Here is a 16887-nt window from a genome sequence, read left to right as displayed (position 1 = left end):
CGAAAGAAGGTGCGGACCATGTTCATTTGGGCTGACCCAGTTTGGGTCCGTTTGGTTTCAGGTTACGCAGGGTTAGGTGTGGGTTTCAATCATTTGGCGACACAATATTACCACGTGAATAAAAGTTTACACATATTTATACCATTAACAGAGGATGCTAAGATAACAATGGACTCATATCATATAAATATTCCCAGCCAAATAAAGTATAATTTAGTCTAATGTTTAATTTCAAAAATGAGAAAAACTTGCATACATTTATTGCGCGCAATATTTGTTTTATGTTTATTTATTGATCAACACACTATTTTATATGAACGACACATGCTTCTAATATGCGTATAAATTATTTTCTCTAAAATGTTTCATAAGCTAATTAGGTTTGGAGAATTTTATGTACCAACCCTCATTTGTTGATAGGCATCCCGTAAAATTAAGAGTGATACTATTGCATACTATTGCATTTAGTATTCTCTCTTATTTAATACACTGGTCATTTAATAGTCGAATAAGAGATTGTTAAGATCATCTTCAAAAGAGATGTCAAATCCTAGGTGGAATTCCATGTAATCAAAGTTGAAGGTAGGATTAAGCTCTAACCGATATGTCAATTCTATGTAGATTGACATATGAGTTTTCATATGTCAACTTTGACATATGAGAAATGATGATGTCAATTTTTTGTTTAATTATTTTATTATGTGGGTCCTATTAATGCATCAATTATAGATATTAAAAAATGTATTTTAATTGATTTCTTTTTAAAATGGATCCTACAAATATCATTTATAACAAAGAAACGTATCGGTTGGAAAAAGAGAAAATCTGACATTATCACATCAGCCATTAAATTAACATTTAACATTTATCTTTTAACATCTTCTTTGAAGATGCTCTAATGTCGAACTTAGTGGTCCACCATGCACATCTTGAGCTTTTACTCTGGTTGATTATTCAAAGAGTCGAAACCATTTCTAGAACGGGCATTCATTCTTTCATTTTCCGGCTTTGAATCATGCTATAAGTCACCATGACATGTGCATATGCATGGTTTATTTTCCCCTTCTTTTGCTGAACCACGTATATATTCCGTTCGACTTCATTACCCTTAGCACTTAAGATTAATTACGCGTAAAGATACATGTTGACTCAATTCATGAGAAAAGGTTTCCTCCTCTTAACGGTTTTTCTTACACTACCATCCTTTTGTCTCTTTCTCTCTCCATACATGCATACATACATACGTACATATAATATATATATATATACACAAACATATATATACATATATATATGTATATATGTATATACATATGCATATTGGGTTCTGTTTGGTTTTTGATAAAATGTAGCACAGGAAAGTACTTTTTCAATTTTGTTTCTGAAATTTTTTAGTTAGAAATGTGGACCCAGAAAGCAAAGGCAGAAAAATGATTTGAATTTTAATGGTGGGTGTGCTCAATACTTGTGCTTTATGCTAAATTCTAAGTAATCTCCGCTTTCGTAAGCTTTTTTGGTATAACTTTAACTTATTTAATCTTCAATGTGAAAAATTGTGACCAATGGTTAGTTTTTTAAAGAATACTTGGTAGATTTTGTATGTAAGAAACTTTTACTGATTTCTTCAAACATGGTTATTGTCATTGATTATGTGTTTTCAGCCTGTTTATGAATATTATAACGTACATTTTTATTAACTGTTGTTTAAATACCTCTCCTAGAAGTTATTGATGTTGATATGTGCTTTTCTTTGAGGACAATAACAATATGTGCTTAAATATTTCTAGATCACTGTCTAGTCCTGACTTGAGATCATTGAAAATATATGATGGATATAATTCTCATAATGGCTTGGTAAATGTTGAGAGCATGGATATACCATGTGGTACGTCCTCACACGATTGACTTAGTTTATGTTCATTGGGTGGTTAGTTGTATAATTGTCGGAATCAGATAAGCATCTTCAATGTTAGATTTTTATGTCATAATTGTAATAGTGCTTAGATTATGGGATACTTTGGATGTGGTCCCTAGTCTCTAACACTCTTTGACTAAAACCTTAATGGTATTCAAAGTTTGATCAAAGTCCCTTGACTTTGTACACCTTATTGTATTGCTATTAATATTTATATTTTTATAGTTTTGACATTAATTGTTTGATATTTTATAAGATTTCTAATCCTATAAATTTAAAATCCCTCATTATAATACTATTAGAAACGGCTACGATAAAAAAAAAATGTAAACATTTTAATTGAATAAATGGATAAAAACTATGTAACAATAAGAAATAATAAATGGCAAAAGAATGTATCCATAGTGTTAAAAAAATTGGTACATTTCACATATAACAAAGTGGTACATTAATAAAGAAGAATGGGTACATTATAAATAAATTAGGGTACAAATAAAAGATTAAAAAATTATGAGTACAAATTAAAACTAAAAATAAAATACTACAAATTTAAAATAAAAAATAAAAATAAAAAAAGTTGCAAATTAAAAGTGGGTACAAACTAAAAATATAAATATATGATACAAAGTTTAGCCATAAAACATAAATATACCATATGTAATTTTTCTATCATTGATTTAATTATAAAATGTCACGTGACAGTAAATGTCACACCCCGGCCCAGACCCCCACCACATCCCGGGCTTGACTCCACCGTAATACGATATTGTCCGCTTTGGACCCCAACCACAGCCTCACGGTTTTATTTCTGGTAACTCACACGAGAACTTCCCAGTGGGTCACCCATCCTGGGATTACTCTTGTGCGAACTCGCTTAACTTCAGAGTTCCGATGGAACCCGAAGCCAGTGAGCTCCCAAAAAGCCTCGTGCTCGGTAGAGATGAGAATATACATATAAGGCTTACAAGATCCACTCCTCTGTGCGATGTGGGATGTTACAGTAAACACATGGACACAAATACAAATAAAACTTTAAAAAATATGGGCACAAAAAGAAATTAATATATGGGTACAAATTAAAAAAGATTTGCAAATAAAAAATGGGTACAAACTAAAAATAAAAATATATGATAAAAAATTTAGCCATAAATATAAATATACTAATTGTAACATTTTTAACACTAAATAAATATTTTTAGGTAAAAATATTTTATTATTGAAATAATTAATGATGTTATTAATACCCAGAGACCTTGATCAAAAATGAAAAAAGAATAAGGTTTTAATCAATGAAGTAGCAAAATGAATGATGAAAACCTAATTTCTACTTAGATTATTGTGCCATCCATTTGGATATAGGTAACTTGTTTGAACCAATGGGGAATATTCCTTGTGCTGAGATTTCTTTTCAGATCTTGTTTAAAATCGTATTTGCGTGCATCTGAATGCTTTCTTCCATGTGCCCATGTACATTGAAGTTGATTAGCCTTTGTCTCAGTTTATTCTGCTAGTTTATTCCTGTATATATGGAATAATATGGTTCCTTCACCATTTCGTCTAGACTTGGGCTTGGTAATTGTTTTGGAGGTGCTCCATGCGTGTCTGGAAGATTAAAATACATCAAACCCGAAATACCTGGTATTTGTTTTAAGCCTTTAGTAGATTCCAAGTGAGATTATTTGATGCGACTTCTGAGAAATGGCTTTGGTTACTGATACTTATATTGTTTAGGAGCGAAATGGGTACAAAATCCACAAAAATGGGGTACCATCAATGTTTCCCAGTATACTATTGCCGAGTGAGTCTACTTGTATAGCTTCAACTGTACAAAGTGATGATAAAACTGATAAAGAAGTCAACCACAGATGAGATTTAGCATATTAATTTTTTTTAAACTGTTTATGATGTAGGTTTTTATATAAGGTAATTAGGCTAAGAAATAGCTTTCTTGTGAGAACCGCCTTTTCCTTTACTGTTCCTTGTTTTCTTCTCTCCTAGTTGTTATTCTTTGGGTGAAAATGGCCGATGTTCTTATTTGTCATGTTATTGAGATTCTGGCTATTTTAGGTTGTATTTCGGACTCCACTTCTCATTTTCTTTCAATGTATCCCTTCTGTTTGCTAGAGGAAAGGAAGTCTGTTGAAGTATCGGTTACTGCATAGCCTTTTGACTGTTCTCCAAATATCCCTTCACTCCTTTTCCACCATTTTGAGTTATCTTTACGTTTCTATTTTTGTATACTTTGTCTAGCATCCCCCTGGTGTTTGTTAATATTTTGTCTTGACAAACATCAAAACATTTTCTCACAACCACACACACAAATTGAGAAGAAAAAGTATATGGAAGTGAATCTCTCACCATGACTGTTGTGCTCGGCTTTACTATTATTTTCACTGCGCAACTGCTCTGCATCATCTGTCTTGAATATTTTCTTCTAAAACAAACTCTCTAGTGCAGCTTGGGAGAGCGCTTTTCAACCACCCAAGGGTGTACAAGGGGCCAGATCATCCCCACGAAGCCCAGATGCCAGTGGAGCTGCCGGTACGGGACAAAAGAATACAGATGCAAAAGTAGATTTGAAGCTGAACTCTACAGTACTTAATTTGCTTGTTGGAACCCGGCTTTTTTCGTGTTTATATATTTGCATGTAGATGTCCATTTTCAACATCAGTCTCGGTTGTTTGCTTCCAGTCCGGTATTGGAATCTGGCCGGACGTTTTCGTAGGTTTCACTTGCTCTTATGTAATTGAACAAAAATTTGCAATCAATGTCGCAGCACGTTTCAGCAGAAAAAGTCTGTGCATGGCAGATGTGTATCGATGTTGTCAAAAAAAGTATGGACAACATTTCAGTGCATTTTGTCAGCCGCAAAAAAAAAGTATAGATTCCAAATGAAGTAAGATTATTTCCCCTTCTATTCTCATCTTATTCCCTCCTCTTCTATCACACCTTGCTTTTTATCTTACCGATTTTTTTAAAGATGATGTTTAAATGATGAACTCCGTCTGTGTAAGTTTATCTTACATTGCCAGTCCCAAGCCCGAATAAAGGAGGAGGGGGAGGGCATTAGGTAGTCGACAGCCGGCACTCCTATGTTACGTCGAATCCTTATGATAATGAATCTTGAACGAAATTGCGCTAAAGCTAGGTCGTCACTCGTAAATAGCACGCTGTGTGGCCTGAGCATAGTGATAAGTGAGCAAGGGTCGTTGTGAAACATCAACATGTACATAAAATAGGTGTAGTGCGGAGATGAGAATACTTTGATAGATGTGTGGGCGCACGAGAAAGGATAAGATTAGGAATGAGGACATTCGAGGTAAAGTAGGAGTAGCCGAAATTAAAGGAAAGATCAAAGAAAATCGGTTACGGTGGTTTTGACATGTGACAAAGATACGACTACGGGACAGAGGTTCAAGACCGAAGGGGTAGAGGAAGACCTAGGAAGACTTTGGAAGAAACTTTAAGAAAAGACTTAGAGTACTTGGATCTAACAGAAGACGTGACATAGAACCAGCGTAATGGCATTCTAGGATTCATTAGCCGACCCCATTTAGTGAGAAAAGACTTTGTTGTTGTTGTTGTTGTTGATGATGTTTAAATGATGATAAAGAAAATGAATGGTTCTCATATTTTTATTATACAATGAAATGATATCATGTTGATGAAGAACAAGAATTGTCTTTGTGGAAATGAGGGAGAGTATTGTACTAATAGTACACAATGGACCAAGAAGTAACACAAAAGGAAGGAAAACAGGTTTCAACATCCATAACCTATTAGGCAAAGTTCTTAGTGCCAGCTAAATGGTAATTGTAACTATGTTGGTTTGAATTATAAAAGTTGTCTGGTGGAACTCATCGCTATAAAAGTTGGATTTGGATCCCATGCAGATCTAAATTATAGAGATATTAAAAATCCTTACATTTTAATCATTCATTATATAACGTGCGATCAGAAATTATTTGATTTTTTTTATTTAAAATTAAACATAAATAGTACTTGATGAAAACTAACTGCACGACATACGATAAACGACTAAAATGTGGAAATCTCTAAAATCTTCACAAAGAGAATCGGAAAAAGATCCTCTTCAATAAAAGTTGGTCATTATTGTCCAAGCAGGAAATTAAGAGGTGAGAAATTTGTTTGAGGTGCGATTAAACGTGGACCATCGCATATCAATCGCTCTGCTTCTGTCCTTTGCTGCCACCTTCAACACATCGTCCATTTTTAACATCTTCTTTATTCTCATCCGTTCTTTTCCAGATAACCCAAACTCGCAAATCCCATTTCGATAACAAAATTATATTTTTTAATAATATTTCTGAGTCAACATATTTACTTTATTTCTCCAAAATACTTTTTGGTCAATTTGGGTTGATTCAGTTTTTGATGCAATATTATTAGTTTATGGTATATTTGGGTTTTAAACATACCAACACTTGCCGATCTTTGTACATGCCGGATTGAATCTAGCTTTGTTCACTTCCTCTGTTTATTCATGTTTCATTATTTTCCAGTTCTTTTTGACAAAGGCTTGTACAAGTTAGTCAAGTTGGTTTGAGGGTTGGTAACAATCACTTTTAGGGATTCATAACGTACCATCATTTTGGTACGTATCAAAATAAATATTTCATAGTACCAACGTATCAGTATGTACCAAAATTATTATTTCATAGCTTACCAACATAATGGTCGGCTTCAAAACTCCTTGTTCCACTAGGAATCAACTACTTTTAATCCTCTTCACAACAGGATTTGGCTGGCCCTAACTAGATAACCCACAAGAAAATTCTAGATAAATGTCATTGAGTCGAGAATAATCCCAAGCTTGGCCCAAAATAATATTTTGGGGCCAAACATTGCCCCCTAGCTTCTGAGATCTTCGGCCTGTGACTCATGGATGAGCCTCGACCTTGAAGAAGCGAAATAAACCCTTAGCATATTCCTAAAGGATACTGAAAAGCCTCGAATATCTCATCCACCCAAGCGCATTTAATAAGCATGATTGCACGATCTCAATCATGTCAGATTCCCTACCACGTGGCATCTTCACAGTACGATTGTCCCTCAATAATGACTTTTAAGGAGTACGGACACTGAAACGTCATTTCGCCATAAAACTCGTCATCATACGTAATCGTGCAACCTCAATTCACGAGCTTTTCGGCCTTTTTGACGCGTGCGGACACTGAAACATCCCTTTGCCATAAACCTTGCCGTCAAATGCAATCATGCATCCTCAATTCGTGAGCTTTCGACCTCTTCACCTGGATTTTCAAATATCTGGCATGATTACGAAACATTTTGGTCGAACTTACCCCTCATTCTTTTAAAATTAACCTGTTGATCTTCTTCCCAAATGCCTATAAATACTCAGCCCAAATTTACTTTCAAATCTCTAGAATCTCTTACCATTTGCTCTCAAACCCAGAAACCAAACTTTTGAAACCCATAAAACCTTCAAACCTTCATCAATGGTTGCCAACACTTTCATCACTAAGCTCACCGAAGAATGCACCAAGTGCCGAGATATTATTGATCGAAACGCCACCAAAATTATCCAATCCGAGGATGACTCAAGTGCCTCCCACCAGACTCTGGGCCCACTTTTCAAAGATAACGTCCCAGAAGCCATCACTGAGATGTTAAAGGTCCACTGTCTGAAACCCTTATTCCAAAGGCATGACTGGTCGAAATGGGAATCGGCCAAACCCCAAGGAGACTGGCCCTCGACCACGGCAACCTGGGTTGCTTGGGTCACTCGAATGGAGCCACACTTTGGCAACGAGTGGAGAACTCTTGACATCTTTGACCCCATCAAACTCTCGACCATTGAGATGAACATGCATCGAGAGTTAGTGATAGTCGTCTTGAGTTTCTGGTGCTTGGCCACTAACATCATGATCCTCCCCCTTGGCCCTATTGGTCTAAATGTACTAGACATCACGGCCATACTTGGCACCTCACCCTCCAGTCTCCCAGTCGATATTACTTTTTCCAGGTACAAGTTCGACCTGGATCTGAAGACAATCTTCGACGAGCGTGTCGTTGAGGTCTTGATAAAGAAAGATCACAGGCCGTCGAATGAGGATGTGCAGAAACTACATAAAACTTTTTCAACTACAACACCCTCATTAACCATTTTGCTAGTTCCGAGGAAGAAGAGCTTAAAGAAACGAGCGCATAAGGCTTTCTTGTTTTACTGGTACAATAAATACATTTTTTGTACCAAGTCGAACAAGTGTTTGGCCAAGAACATGCCAGTGGCCGAAACTCTGGCCAGTGGCCATATCCTGGTCCTCAGCTCGGCCATATTTACCAACCTGACTCGGTGTTTGGCCAAAGCCTTCGTTGGGAAGATCGACCCTTACCAAAATGGCATACTCTAGGTCTTCCAACTCTGGCTGCAAGTCTACTTCTCGACATTGAGGCCAGAAGTCCCAAGCTTCAATTCCTCTGAGGCGATGGGTCTTTAGCTGGCCTCACGTCCCATTCCTACTCACTCGGCCGAAGAAATCTTTAAATACTTCTTCAGCCTTGAAGATCTATCAGACAACGAGTTCTTGATCTATCGTCGCAGACATACCATTCTTCCATCATCCTTCCAACGTCAGCATGGGAGGAAGTGAAGGAAGCTGATCTTCGACAATCCTAGGGATCGTTCACCCTAGCTCGTGTCCTCCCATATGGTTGCGAAGCTCGATGAGGAAGTTGGGAAGTCTATCACCCCCACTTCCTAGCTCATCAGTTGGGTTACCTCCAGGGTTGCCCTGTGTCATTCCTTACTTATCGCTCACTCTTGAGCCGAGAACGCCTATCCAGCTCCTCAGAGAAGGAGTGTGAGGAGGCCGAGAATGAGTTTCAAGAGTGACGTGCAAAATTCCGCTTTCGACCGAACACCCCAGAAACTCATTGTACCAGCACCTTCACCGACTAGTGGGAAATGTACGTTACGGATTTTTTCAATGTTTCAGTTGAAGAAACCTTAAGGAAGTTTTTTGGGGATCAGCCTCAGAAGACCCTCGGTCCAAAATCCAAGGAAACAAATCAAGGTATACATATTTTATTTCTCTATTATTTCTTTGTTCGCCTTTTCAACCTCCCCTTGACTTAAGTTTAGTTTTTCTAGATGGCCGTGTGATCAAACAGGTCGACGTGATCATGATGGTCACAGTCAAGAAGAAGCTCACTCCTCCAAAGAAAGCCATACCTGCTATGCTGACCGTATTGAGTAAACAGCCTCATCAGAGGCCGAGACGACCGGTAACGTTGCCCAACCTAGAAAACGCGTCAAGAAAAATATGAAGAAGGGAGAATGAGAGATTCATGTTATCTCGAGCCAAACCACATGAGCAACTATTCCAAGTCCTCATCTCTCTTCTTTTGCCATCCAGGCCTCGGCAACAGTATCGCAGGACCTTCGATCTGAACCACCGGCCAAGCAACCGTAGCTTGACCCACCACACAAGTTGTGGTTGAAGTCAAGTCAGGTATTGCTCCTATGGTCGAAGAACTTGCACTCTCAGAACAAATCTTTGCCGTTGTCAACATCGACCCAGCAATCATCCAGTAATCATACTGGAATAAGAGGTCTAAATCTAATAATGATTTCCTTAAGTCTTCTTTCATATTGGCCGAGTTTTCTTACTCATAAATTTTCTTCTTTCATGATCAGGAGGATGAGGGCGAAATGCCCTTACTGGTGAGGCATCATTGACGGGTTAAACCGCTAACGACAACCTCTTTACCCCTAGATAAAGGCAAAGATGTTGCACCAGCCCATGGCGATTCCCAACTGATGGTTTAGGCATCTTGCTAGGTAGGCCCCTAAGTGATTGAAATAGGTTCAAGACATGAGGCGGTACCTTTTGCCGAGCTAGAAGCGACAACAGAAACGTCGGCTCATCTCCAGGACTAGGACCTTGGCATCCCTCCTCAAGAGGTTACCTCGACTTTTGTAAGACTCATCATCACCTTCTTTTATTAACTCCTGCCTTAGAATTCTAAATCAAGAAAATATTAAATGCCAAGTGCCCAATCACTCATTTCATTGAAAATTCTACTCGTCGAAAAGCGTTATTTATATTTTCTAGCCATCCCAATGGCCATCAAAGATAGATAACCTTCATCGGCCGCATGAATTAAAAGACTGCCTTAAACACTAAGCTCGGGCATTAAGTTCTCTAGGTTCGAGCAATAAACCAACGGACATGGCTGAAGTCTCTTCTCTGCAGGTCTAATACAACCTCCTTATTTGCCGTCCTTTTAACTTACTATTTTCTAGTAACTCATTTTTTGTGCAGCCTTTATGGGAGGTTAAGCTTGACGCCTCATCTCTAGTACCTCCAAGGCGACAAGGCCTTCAACAACCGCGGCCCCGTCCGATGCCTTTGCCAAGCTGCCGGGCTTCTATCTCTCTCGGCCTCGCAAATTCTCTAACGCAAAGGCCTTGATTCTGTCAGAGAATGTCTAAACGACCTTGCAAACGACGACCTTCTGAGCAACGAAAGTGTAGTTCACCTCTTTTTTGTCCTAGAACAAACCCGGCAATATTTCACTATTTTTTTAAAGGGCTTTTCAAGCAGAGGATGACCTTAAGGTTGCAATGGTCACTCATAAAGCTATCTAACCAGAGCTCGAGGCCAAAAAAGTAAAGGAACAAATGGCCGATCTTGACCGTCAAATCGCTGAACTTCAATGTCAAAGGTCGATCGTTGCTTTCGAGCTTGAAAAGGATTTCAATCAAACAAACCTCGACTGGTTGAGTACGTTGCTGACGTGAAGCGAATAGAACAACTAAAGCTTAATAAAGAACGTGACATGCTGAGGTTACAATGGATGAAGTGAAGTGGCTGGAACTGAAAGCCGCTCTTAAAGTTTTTCTTTCTTCGACCCCCTAGGATTTATGCTTTAGTCGCAACTATAGACCGGTCAACTGTTTGTAATTTTTCTTGTAAATGTCCTTTGAAAATTGATGAAATAATTCTTTATTCTTGCATTTCCCAAGTAATCAGATAATACTTTTTTAAGAATTTCATGTTGATCGGTAATTTATAAACTAAGCCAGTTCGATCCTTAATATGGTATGCCTCCTTACCGAGAACTTTATGGACGACGAATGGTCCTTCCCAAGTTGGCGACCACTTCCCAAATCTAGGGTCTTTAATTTCAAATGGTAACACGGTTTGCCATACTAATTCACCTTAGCAGAACATCTTTTGTCTAACTCGTCAATTATAAGCTCGTTCGGTAATCTTTTTTTGTGCCACCAGTAAGTTATAAGCATTGAGCAGAGCTTGCTCCAAGTCCTCCAACTCTTACCGTATGGCCTGACTGTACTCAACATTGAACAAACTACTCTGCTCGATAACTCGTAATGAGTTTATGCTTAGCTCGACCGGTAACATCGAGTCAATCCAATAAGTCAACGCATATAGGGTTGTCCTTATTGCGGGTCGAAGTGAAGTTTGATATGCCCATAATGCTTCATTTAACTTCAAATGTCACATACCAAGTTTTTCTTATCATTTTCTCAAGGATACTTATTAAAACTTTATTACTTGCTTCGGCCTGTCCGTTTGCCTATGGGTAATACAGCATGGACTGATCGAACTGAATTTTCAAACTCGCCTCGTATTCTCTAAACCTATCAGCTATGAAAATCGTGTCGTTGTCCGTTATAATCGTCTCTAGTACGCCGAATCTCATCACGATGTTTTCGTCCACAAAATTACAAACCTCCTTAAAGGTTAACTCAACATATGACTTGGCTTCGACCCACTTGGTGAAGTAGTCTGTCACAACAAGTATCCATGCATGGTTTGCTAACCTGGAAGATGACGTTATTTTGCCGATCACATCCATGGCCCATCCTTTGAACGACCACGATTTGGTGATCGAGTGAAGTAATTCGGTCGGGACTCTTTGTACAGGGCCATGGATTTTACATTGTACATAACCTCGTACGTATTGGATGCAATCCTTCAACATACTCAGCCATAAATAACCGTGTCGACAGAGCAACCAACGTATTTTGCGTCCGAATTGATAAGCCTCGCATATCCCTTCGTGTACCTCTGTAATAGCTTGGGCAGTCTCATGTGGTTCAAGGCACAATAGCAATAGACCGTCTTCAGTTTTTCGGTATAGCTCTTTCTAGTACATTACATAATTTGCAGCATGCACCCTTGTCTTGTGGTCGTGGTTACCACTATGATTATTAAGATACTGCATAATTGATCTTCTCCAGTTATCAAGTAATGTCTTGACCATGCAAACATCTACAGGATCGTCTCGTTCCAACAACGAAGGTAGGGACATAACCCATGTACATATTATGTGGTCGTGTTGGAGAACTTGTTGATTAACCAAGGCCAGGTGTGGACGTCGCACTACTAGTACAAACCGACCGTGCTCCGAAGGCTATTTGAGCCAATTCGTATGCATCAGTATTTTGAACTCGTGAGATATGCTTGAATGTAACGTCTTCAAACAATTCGGCTAAATAATTGGCAACCATGTGATAGGGCGCCAGAGTACAACTCATGCAACAAAAGGTTCCATTCAGTTGGTTAATCACAAATTCTGAATCGCCAAGAACAAGCACGTGGGCTACCCTCAAGTTGTGAAGGACGTTAAGGCTGATGATAAAGGCTTCATATTCGGCCTAATTATTCGTACAATCGAAATCCAACTTAAGAGAAAAGTACCATTGATAGTGGTCCAGGGACTGGATGACAATTCCAACACCAGCTAAGGTTGAGGTACTAGAGCCATCAAAATACATCGTCCAATAATTATCACGTGTTTCCACCATGCCAATTTCGACGTCGTTGCCCCTAAAACTGTATGGAGAGGGGTGTTGAGTTAAGAAATCGGTCAGTGCCTGTGCTTTTACAACTTTTTGGGGCACATATTGCAAACTAAATTCAGACAACGCCATTGTCCATTTTATGATTCAGCCTTTCACTATCGGCCGTGTAAGCATGTAGCGAATAACGTCTATTTGGGCGATGACCTGCGTAACAGAATGGAGCATGTAATGCCTGAGCTTAGACGCAACGAAGAACAAAGTTAAACAAAGTTTCTCAATGGGTGAATAATTTATTTCGGTCGAGTTAAGGTTCCAGCTAAGATAAAAAATGGCCCGCTCCAGCCCCGTGTTGTTGTATTGTGCGATAAGACAGCCAACGGAGTCCTCGACAGCCGAGATGTACAACTTAAGGGGTTTGTCGCGTCAAGGTGGCACAAGGATAGGCGGGGCAGTGAGGGAGACCTTAATTTGTGTGAAAGCGTCCTGGTGATCCTCGTGTCATTCGAATTTGTCAGAATTCTTTAGTTTCAAGAGCATAGAGAAAGCTTCCATCTTCCCTGCCGATTTAGAAATGAAACGGCAGAGGAAATTGATTTTATCGAGTACTGATTGTAATTGCTTCTTGGTTGTCGGGGGTGGGGTATTAATGATCGCTCGAGCTTTATTTGCATCGACCTTGATACCATAATAATGTACAAGGAAACCTAAGAAGTTGTCGATCGATACACCAAAGACGCATTTGCCAGGGTTCATTTTAAGGTTATGTTGGCGCATACAAAGGAAAGTCTGCCGAAGATCATCTAAATGTGTTCGGCGATGTTTCGATTTGACCACAACATCATCGACCTATACCTCGACGACGGTGCCAATTAAATCATGAAAAATAGTATTCATAGCGCATTGGTATGTGGCACCGGTGTTTTTAAAGCCGAACGGCATGACGACCTATTCGTAAATCTCGAGTGCTCCCGGGCAATGAAAAGCAATTTTGTGGACATCGGCCTCAGCAATGAAAATCTGATTGTAACCAGCATGGCCATCCATGAAGGATAACATCTCATAATTTGATGCTGCATCAATTAACAAATCTGAAATTGGCATTGTATACTCATCTTTAGGGGCTACCAAATTTAATTTTCGAAAATCGATGCAAATTCGTACAACACCATTTTTCTTTAAAACTAGGACGATCTTTGCCAACCATTTAACGTATCGTGCTATTTGAATAAACCCGGCTTTTAAAAGTTGAACAAGTTCATCTTTTATGCCGAGTTATACTTCGATCAAGAATCATCAGGGGGGTTGGCGGAATGGCTTACAACCAGCCTTGATGAGTAATTCATGCTCGACGAGTGTTCGATCTAAACCAGGCATCTCATGGTAACTCCAAGCAAAACAATCTTTAAATTATTTGAGTAATTTACAAAGCTCGGTTTTCATATGTTGAGGTAACAAAGCACTAATAAATAAAAGTCGAGGGTCTTCGACAGTTCCAACATTTATTTCCTCTAATGGGTTCTTAACTTGGGGCTAACTATCTTCGAGCTCGGCTGGGGCGACTTGGACTTTGTCAAGTGACAGGACTGGACAATTGTTTCCTTCGGCGAGGAACTTTGCTAAGTTCACACCATAATTCGATTGTTTGGAAATAGCATACCAATGGGTCAGCAGTCGTTCCATGGTAGATGAAACCACAGCCTGGCGTCTATTCTGTTTGGTATCAGACAAATGATCGTAATTAGGTCAGCTAACTCGAGTCTCGTCGAATGCTTGTGAACAGTCTCGATGCCCACCTCGATGGCTTTCTGAACTAAGATCTAAGTCAGCCGTCATTCCTTGTTAAAACCTTGCAGGGTGATGTATTCGACGTGATCATCGTTGTAACGCGCCTAAATCATATTAGCTTCGAAAGACTAATTGTCGGCCGGATGAACCATGATTGATTTGTTGTCCTAAAAGATGAGGACTTGATATAATGATGAAGGGATACAGCTCGTTTGGTGGATCCAATTATGGCTGAGAAATGCATTATACTCAGTCTTTGAATCCACTATAAAGAACACAGTCATGTGATTTCATCTTACGATTGTGACCTCTAAAGGAAGCACTCCATTGGTTTGGGATTTGTCACCGACAAAGCCGCTTATGGTTATCCCTGATGGAATAAATTCATCGTTCGAGCGACGTAATGTCTTCATGATAGAAACGGGTATAATGTTGACCGTTGCTCCACTGTTGACGAAAATTTTGGAAACTGGGTATCCTTCTATATAAGCCGTAACATACAACGGCTTTAAATGATGAAGATTAATGACGAAGATCAGGGGAAACAGTTCAGCAAAGGCTGCTTTAAGTTTATCTTCTTTGCTTTCTTGCTCAATCTCTTCGGTGGCCACAAAATCAACTTTTGTGGCTCCCTCGGCAACCACGTCACCGTCTAAGAAGTTTGGTTGAGATGTGGTTGGCTGGAACTCAGAAGTTAAGACATGGACCATGCTGATTTCCATGTTGTCCAGAACCAAAGGGCCCATCGCATCATGATCCTCGACCTTTCGATTTTTTGGAAAGGTATCTTGCTCATGCATTGCTTGCTTAGCTATCTTGGGCTATAATGATAACATGGTCATGGTCATGTGGCATGTCTGTCGGAGCTGTTTCATTCTGAGTTTCGACCTCTGGCTCGCTCGGTGTTGGGGCTTGGTATTGTAAAGCCTTACGAGTCTATTCTTGATACATAATACGGGCGTCTCTTGTGTCAAAGTAAGCATCTAATCGTGCTACGCGCTCTTTCTCATCAGTCTTGAGGCCGAAGAGGGAAACGGCTGAAAAAACTTCAAAAAGGTACCATAAATATTCGAGATCCTCGAGAGAGAAAGGGAGATCGACATCGTCGATATCGGTATATGGATTTAATTCAAAGTCGAGAACTCGAGCCTCACGTATATGCTGGAACCTAGCCTTCATCCCTGGATCCGTGGTCTTTTGGATGATTTGGTCGGCATTGGGGCAAATTAGTGCCAGATCAAGAACCTATTGACATGCTTTTGGCAGGCTGTATAAATCATTAACCGAATGCTTCTTGTGGAACTCACACATGTATTCTAAAGCTTTGCCAAAAAATGATGGATAGAGATTCTGTCGAACTTTAATTAATGGCTCTTGTAGAGGTAGTGGTGGAAGTTTACTTTCGGCTTCCTTCCAGAAGTGCTCAAGGTGACCCTTCATCTGCCCCCGCCGTAGAAAGAGTTTGATTCATTTTTCAAATTCTTCAATCGTTGTTTCAAGGTCACGATCAATCATTTTTTTCCTTGAAGCAACTCGACCATGATGGCTGAAGGTTGTTGGTCGTCATTGTTGCAGGTCGTTTCTTACGACTGTCATTTGATGGTCGAGGTATCTTGAGCTGCTCGTCGGCGAACCATACAGTCCATTCTTAGGCGCCGACATTTCTATAACTTGGATAATGCAATGTATACACCGGTAGGGGAGTTGTAAGTAACGATGGTCGTGTGGCTCAGGTGGTCCGAAAGTGCGTTGGTTTGCGAGTGAACTTGAATTGCCGTTGTTGCATGCATAATAATCCTCGTTGTAAAATAGTGCGTCGAAGTCAAGGCGTCGTTTGGCCAAATGTGGCTTGTTATCTTGTACCTGGGGGCCAAGCCTATTGAAAATTTTCTAGCGTTGGCCTATACCGAGCACATTTTGGGATGTTGCCACAGATGTGGTGCCTGTTGCAATATTTAAGCCCGAAGTGGCTTTTCCTTCAGCTCAATTAAGATGACGTTTGCTTTGCACTGACTACATAAACCCATCAGCCCGTCACTTTCCTCTGTGCTAGAGTCCGACATTGACTCAACAATAGTTTGTCCTAAAAAGTCATTGGGTGGCTCGTTTGAAAATAAATAAATCTTCAATCGTAGTCGAGAGTTCTGCTTAGGGATGAATTGCATTGGAACGAACTTGGCCTTCCATTTTCCTTTATCCCTAGGCAGATGAGCATCCATCATGCTTACCGTCGTCATGGGGAAAAGATCAGCTTCAACGATCATTTGTTTCTCGAGAAATTTAAGTTTACCATTGTCGATCTAGCTTTGGATGACGTCACGAAATACGACACAGTTGTTCATCGTATACTTGTTTGAGTTATGGTACT

The sequence above is a fragment of a genome, unplaced genomic scaffold, assembly GCF_019419815.1.
Source record: "Pyrus x bretschneideri cultivar Hongxiangsu unplaced genomic scaffold, Pyrus_bretschneideri_v1 Contig23, whole genome shotgun sequence".
Taxonomy (NCBI): domain Eukaryota; kingdom Viridiplantae; phylum Streptophyta; class Magnoliopsida; order Rosales; family Rosaceae; genus Pyrus; species Pyrus x bretschneideri.
Note: the sequence above shows the minus strand (reverse complement) of the source record.